Consider the following 7,206-nt stretch of genomic DNA (forward strand, 5'->3'; position numbering starts at 1 on the left):
CAAGTCACAGTTCCCATATAACTTTAAGTTTTATTTTAAAAATTGGCATTTCAGCTCAGACACTGCCTGAAAGGTGTGAGGTTAGAGTGTGTCTGTATTCCAACCGGGAGGCAGACTGATTTTGCAGCAGCAGCAGCAGGAGCGGGGAGAGTGAGGAGCTGGGTGGAGCGGTCGAATTGCGCTCTGGGAAGATGAGTGAATTGATTTATTTGGGCTCAACCCTCCCATTCCCCACCCCACTCTGGGCTCGCCTTCATTCTCCACACCCCTCTCTCTCATACCACCTTTCAATCTCCTTTCCTTTCTCTCTTTCACCTTTCCTCCCTCCCCATCCATCCGCATTACACATCCTTCCTACTCATTCCTCCACTCTCATCACTCACTGCATTCTCCCTCATTCACTCCCCTTTCCCTGACCCTCCCCTCCTCCAAACTCCCCCTTTTCACACACACCTTATCTCGGCTCCAACACTCATCCCACTCTCTCTGACGGTGTTATTTGTTCTCTTCCCCCAGCTCCAGCCTCTCTGACTCTGGATCCGAACACAGCCCATCCCCGGCTCATCCTGTCTGAGGACCGGACCAGTGTGAGACTCGGAGACAAACGGCAGCCGCTCCCTGACTCCCCGGAGAGATTTGATTCCTGTCCCTGTGTCCTGGTACCAGAGGGATTCATAACAAAGAGACACTGTGTGGCTGATTCGCGGAAGAGGTTATTTCGCCGCCACCTCCCCCTGAGAGACCCCCCTCTCCCCGAGTGTGAATCCCCGGAAGATCGGGGTTTTCCTGGACTATGAGGGGGGACAGGTGTCATTTTACAATGCGGACACCATGTCCCATCTCCACACTTTCACCCACACTTTCACTGAGAGGATCTTTCCCATCTTCAATCCGGAATGGAATGACGACGGGAAATCTCCGCCCCGCTGACAAACTGCGGGATTAAAGGGCACTGACAGGTCCATCCCATAATTTCACCCCGTCCCCCTGCCTCCTGCCAGCTGGAAACTGATGGGGGTCGGTCTCAGTCTGGGGGAAAGAGGGAGGGGGAGAGAAGAAACAAATAGAAGCTCAATTGTAGAGAGGGACTGACAGGGTAGAATGAGCTGTGAGCTGCAGGAACCCGGGGACCTTCCTGCCTGTAATGTTGCTCCACAGGCGGGAGGTGGCGCTACATGACGGTGTTGGAGATGAAACAGTCAGTGGTTCTCAGACTGGGCTGAGGGGAGTCTTTCCTGAGGGGCAACAAATCATTTCTCCCGAGTATGATTGAGGAACTAATGGAGGCTGAGTGATGAGGGATTGGAAGGGAAATTGCAACAGATGCCACGTTCTCTAAGTTACCAGAAGTTTGTCTTATTCTGGCATGGTGAGGTGAGTGTGAAGGTCCCTGACATCACAGCCACATTTCATCAATAAAAGTTCAAAAACACACAACACACAACACCAGGTTATAGTCCAACAGGTTTAATTGGAAACACTAGCTTTCGGAGCACCGCTCCTTCATCAGGGTGTCCAAATCATGACATTTCATCAAGTGTGGTATCAAGGAACCCTGGAATCTGTGGCAATCAGGGATGGAGGGAAACAAAAGTACCACTGATTACCTGGCACAGGAGATGATGAACGTGAACATGAATGTCTTCAGTTGCTTCATAGTGACTTTCCCTCAGTAATAAAGTCAGATGTTTGTATGCTGGCTAACTGTGCAATCTTCAACACTATTCATGACTCTGCGTGTTCTGAAACATCACATGTACAAATGCAGCAAGACTTTGACCAATATTGAAGCTAGGGCTGACAGGTGTGAATTCAAATTTGTGCCACACAAATGCCGAGTCATGACCTTCTCCAATGAGATACTGGATTAGTGGTGCTGGAAGAGCACAGCAGTTCAGGCAGCATCCAACGAGCAGCGAAATCGACATTCCGGGCAAAAGCCCTTCATCGTGTTTTTACCTCTTCTCCAATGAGAGTCAATCCAGCCACTGCCCATTGACATACAATGCCTTTATTGAATTCCCTGCTGACAACAGCCCAGGGATTACCATTAACCAAAGGTGCAACTGGCCGCACCATATAAATGGAGTGGCTTTCAGATCAGGTCAGAGGCTCAGAGTACTGTGTGAAGTCATGCACCTCCTGACTCCCAAAAGCTTGTCACTCATCTGCAAGGCACAAGCTAGGAGTGTGATGGAATCCACCCCACTGGCCTGGGTGGGTGCAGCTCCAACAACACCCCAGTAGCTTGACACTATCCAGAACAAAGCAGGCCACCTGATTGGCCTACATCAATAAATACCCTGCTGCCTCCATAACCAATGCTCAGTAACAGCAGTGTGTACTATTGACAAGCAGAACTGCAGAAATTCACCAAAAAGCTTTGGACAGCACCTTACAAACCCACGACCACTTCCATTTAGAATGGCAAAGCAGCAAATACATGGGAACACAACCACCTGAAAATTAGCTCCAAATCGCTCACCAACCTGACTTGGAAACTTGTCACTGTTGCTGAGTGGAAACCCAAGAATTCCCTCCCTCAGGGTATTGTGAGTCTACCTACAGCACATGCACTGCTGTGTTTCAAGAAGAGAGCTGACCAACTTCTCAAGGGCAATGAGGATGGCCCAGCACGCAATACATATGTCTTTTTAGCAAGTAAAAGAATGAACATCTGTGAACATTCAAACTTCCCAAATTCTCACCTTCTTCATAGGGGTGGGGATTCTTGGTGTTATGGTTTTCAGCAGGGAGACTCTGAATTTCCTTCAGTAGGATGGAATGGGAGGAGGAAAACCAGCTGCTGCTGTGATATTTGGCTCTCTTCAGTTTTGACTCAGGCAATGAGCAAGTGCTGCCTGGCCCAGTGAGTGTTTCCATCATTTTCGTGTTAATGTCTATAATTGTGATAAACCTGTCAATTTCATTTCACTGGAAATCTCATCATGCTGAAGCAATGTCCTTGCATGGTAAAATAACGCTGACAAAGTCAACTAGATTGGCACAGGCCTATGAATATTGTTAGAGAAAAATAATGACTGCAGATGCTGGAAACCAGAGTCTCGATTGGAGTGGTGCTGGAAAAGCACAGCAGTTCAGACAGCATCCGAGGAGCAGTAAAATTGACGTTTCCGGCAAAAGCCCTTCATCAGGAATACCATGAATATTGTTATTTATAGTTATAAATGTATAAATTATTATTTATTGTTAACATGTAAATATTGTCACATTAAGGTCAATATTATGTCATAAAATTGAAAAGAAGGAAACTCATATGATGCTTTTAAAACAGTAAACAGGACTTCAGCCTTTCCAGCATTTATGTGGTGTGAGACTGATTTGACTATCTGTATTGGATATGATGTGCAACTCATTGTATTGATCAGGGCATCCACACATAATATTTCTCCCCATGAAAATATTTATGGTGGAGTTAAAAAATAATTTATTTCTGGTTTAATGTTCTTTCCCATCACTGTCCACTTCAGTGAAAATAACCCCTGACTTACAAATATGATATGTAATTTTATGACAGCATGATAAAGTACACTGTACATGCAGCCTTTTCAAATTGCTGTATTATATTTTACTTGAGGTTGGGGAAGTGTATCCTGATCACTGGTCTGCCTGGCACAGAGTCTTCAATCAAAAATGCTGCAGCAAAACTGAACAAGAATCTATGTTTAAGAACAAAAGATGACAAGAATCAAAAGAATGATAGAGTCAGTGAGGCAGTAAATCATCAAAACAAAGAACACAGAAACAGCCCCTTTGGTTCAACTCATCCATGCCAACTAAGTTTCCCAAACGAACCTCGTGCCATTTGCCTGTGTTTGGTCCCTGTACCTGTAAACATGTTCTCTTCATGCACTTGTTAAATATCTTCTAAATGTTCTAACTGTACTTGTATCTGTCACTTACTCTGGTAGTCCACTGGGACATATGCACCACTTCCTGTGTGAAAAGTCTCCTTTTAGACCTTTCTCCTCTTACCTTTAAAAATATGCTTCTAGTTTAAAACTCCCATATCCACAGGATGATACTTTTGGTATTCACCTTAACTGTGCTCCTTCTGATATTATGAAACTCAACCTCCAATGCTACAGTGAAAGAAGTCCCAGTCTATCCAGCCTCTGCTAATAATTCAAAACCTGCAGTCTCAGCAACTTACTTGTGAACTTTTTCTAAACCTTCTCCACTGTCGTCATATCCTTCCAAAAGCAGGGTGACTAAAACCATACACAGTCCTCCAAAAGTGGCCTCATCAATGTTTTGTACAATTGCAACCTGCCATCCCAGTGCCTAAATTTAATAGTTTGAATACTTAAATACTTTTTTATGAATAAAAACAATAGTTAAACCCATGCATTATTTTAGTTAATAGAACAGAAATTAACTGGCGAAATAGTCATAGAGAAAGTCAAGAAATGTCTATGTAGCCCAAAATGCTGAAATGTGTTTGTTCAGAGTGGTCAGCTGTAACTCATGTTGATGATTCCCAGTTTGGTAAATTTCAACATTCAGCAGCAACAAAAGAGGATAGCTGCAAATAAAGGGCAAGGTGTTTTGCCAATAAAGGTAAAGAAGGGAGAAAAAGCCAAGTAAAGCATTGGGACACAACAGGAATAAAAGATTATTCACACATCAATAATGTCATACAATCCAAAATGAGCAACAAAATGCATATAAGACTACTATTTTAATTTCAGATTCAAGTTACAATATAACCATTGTGTCGGCAAACTGCTATTGCATTCAACAAAATGGTAGCAGTAACTTGTAATGTGATTATCAGATCAGAAATCCAGGCTAACCGCATCCAGAAATTTAATCATTTAATTTTGTAGTGGAAAATCTGACTGCAAGAATTAAATAAGTAAAAAAAAGGATAATTTGTCCAGATTTATGCCAGATTTAAGATGACTTCATGCAAATTGCACTCAAACACCTTGAAGGGACCAATGTATCAGAAACAAGACACAGGCCAACCATTTGATTTGATTTTTTGTCAAGGCTATTAATAACAAATGCAGTGAAAAATGTTATTTAATGTTGTCAATGATGGCCCTATCTTTAAACACAGAAAGTAAACCAAAGTGCAGAATATAAAACCAGAAAAATAAAACAATAAATTCATCTCATAAACTTATCTCAGTAAAGTGAGGTGGTCTTTGGAACAACTCCCCTTCTAGCTCAGACATGGGCCTGGATACAAGCTCCTCCACCCCGATGCCTCGAGTCCCTGCTGCTAAACTGATGACACGACCGCAACCATGTTTCACCACACCATCACTGCTGGAACAAAGAATTACCACACTCCAGCGCCATCTCACCTCTACCAATGCTGCTGCCATGAGTTCATGCTGGGCCAATCTCACCTGTGAAGCCACTGCTGGTGCTGCAGGGACCTGGCCTGGAACCACACACATCACCGTCACTGCCTCTGTCATCTGTACCCGAGCCACACCATGGACCTGGAGCCTTGGCTAAGCTTGTGAATGCAGACCTGAGGGTTAAGCCCTGGGAATTTCTCTTCTCCCACCGGGTGACCTTGGGCTGATGTTTTCATCTCAATCTAGCATTGCACCAGATGTTGTCTCCATTGTCATTTACTCAGCCTTGCCACATCTTTATCCACTGCTCCGCACAGGGTCCACTCAATGAGAGGGACAACAAAAGGTTTAACAGGATCCACAGAAATAACAGGTATGTGTGACAAATATTCTCTTGAAGTTGAACCATTTGTCAATTATTTACACAATATGCAATGTGCTGCAGCACTGATCTGTTTTACTTAAAACTAAACAATTCAATTTCTGTGCGTCGACCCTTAATCACAGTCACACGATTGTGTAGAAACATCAAATGCAAATCAGTTGGAACAGCTCGGCTGCCTATGTGTCTCAAAGCTGGGCAAACCTCGAGTACAGCTCAATGAAGGGTCTGCCCAGCCTCAAGAGTTAATTGATATGAACATAGAAACATACAAACCAGCAGTAGTAGCAGGTCATTTCTCCTTGACCCTGTTCTGCCATTCAGTAAAAATTAGGGCAGAGTTGACTGGAGTTTCAGACCAGGAGCAGAATCAGGTCAATCAGCTCATCAAGTCTGCTATGCCATTCAATTGTGGATGATATATTTCTCAACTCCTGCATTCATTCTCCTTCCCTCTCCACTCTCCTGCCTTCCCCATAACACTTGATGTCCCTACTCATCAGGAACCTGTCAATCACTGTCTTAAAATTACTCAATGACTTGGTCTCCACAACTTTCTGTGGCAATGAGTTCTACAGATTAACCACCCTTAGGCTGAATGCATACCTCCTCATCTGAGTTCTGAGTGGTCATCCCTTCATTCTGAGGCTGTGCCCTCATGTCTGAGTCTCTCCTCCTGGTGGAAACATCGTTTCAATGTTAGCTCTATCTAGGCATCACAGAATTATGTACGTTTCAATCAGACCCCCTCACGTCATTCTATACACAAATGAGTAAGGACCCAGAGTCCGCATATGGCAGGACATTCATCCCAGAATCATGCTTGTAAACCTCTGCTGGATCCTCTCCCCTCAGAGCTACTGAACAGTGGGATTTAGGATTCCTCATTCATGTATCACAGAAAACTGGCATCGATTTCAGTGGGTGTTAGAGAAGCCAAATGAGATGTTGGTATTTATTTAAAAGATCATGGAAAATAAAAGTAGGTCAGTTCTGTTAGAGGATTATAATGCACGAGCCAGACCACAGCTGGGTTACATGAATAGCTTTGGGCTCCTTATCTAAGGTAAGATTTACTGGCATTGAAGACAGTACAGAGAAGTTTCATTTTGCTGTTACCATGTTTGGAAGGACTGTCTTGAAAGAGGGGTTGAGTGATTGAGCCTGTGATCATTGGAATAGAGAAGAATGAATTCCCTGTAAGCTGCTCATGTGCATGGCCACACGTGGGATTTCAGAACCTACCCACGCAATGTCATCTGTTCGGACAGTCAATGAAGGGGTGCCCTCGAGCTCCATGCCATACAAATCCAACAGACATATGAACAACCCTGGAATACCAGATGCCTCCACAAACCAGAACAAAGTCCATGCCTTTGGAGTTCACTACTTAGCCATGCAATCACTTTGAGCTCCAACCAAGTTGTAATCAACGGTGTTCATTGAACCAGACTCTGGAAAGAGGAAGGAGTCAGGTCACATCATCCT

Source organism: Chiloscyllium punctatum, chromosome 30, assembly GCF_047496795.1.
Source record: "Chiloscyllium punctatum isolate Juve2018m chromosome 30, sChiPun1.3, whole genome shotgun sequence".
Classification (NCBI taxonomy): domain Eukaryota; kingdom Metazoa; phylum Chordata; class Chondrichthyes; order Orectolobiformes; family Hemiscylliidae; genus Chiloscyllium; species Chiloscyllium punctatum.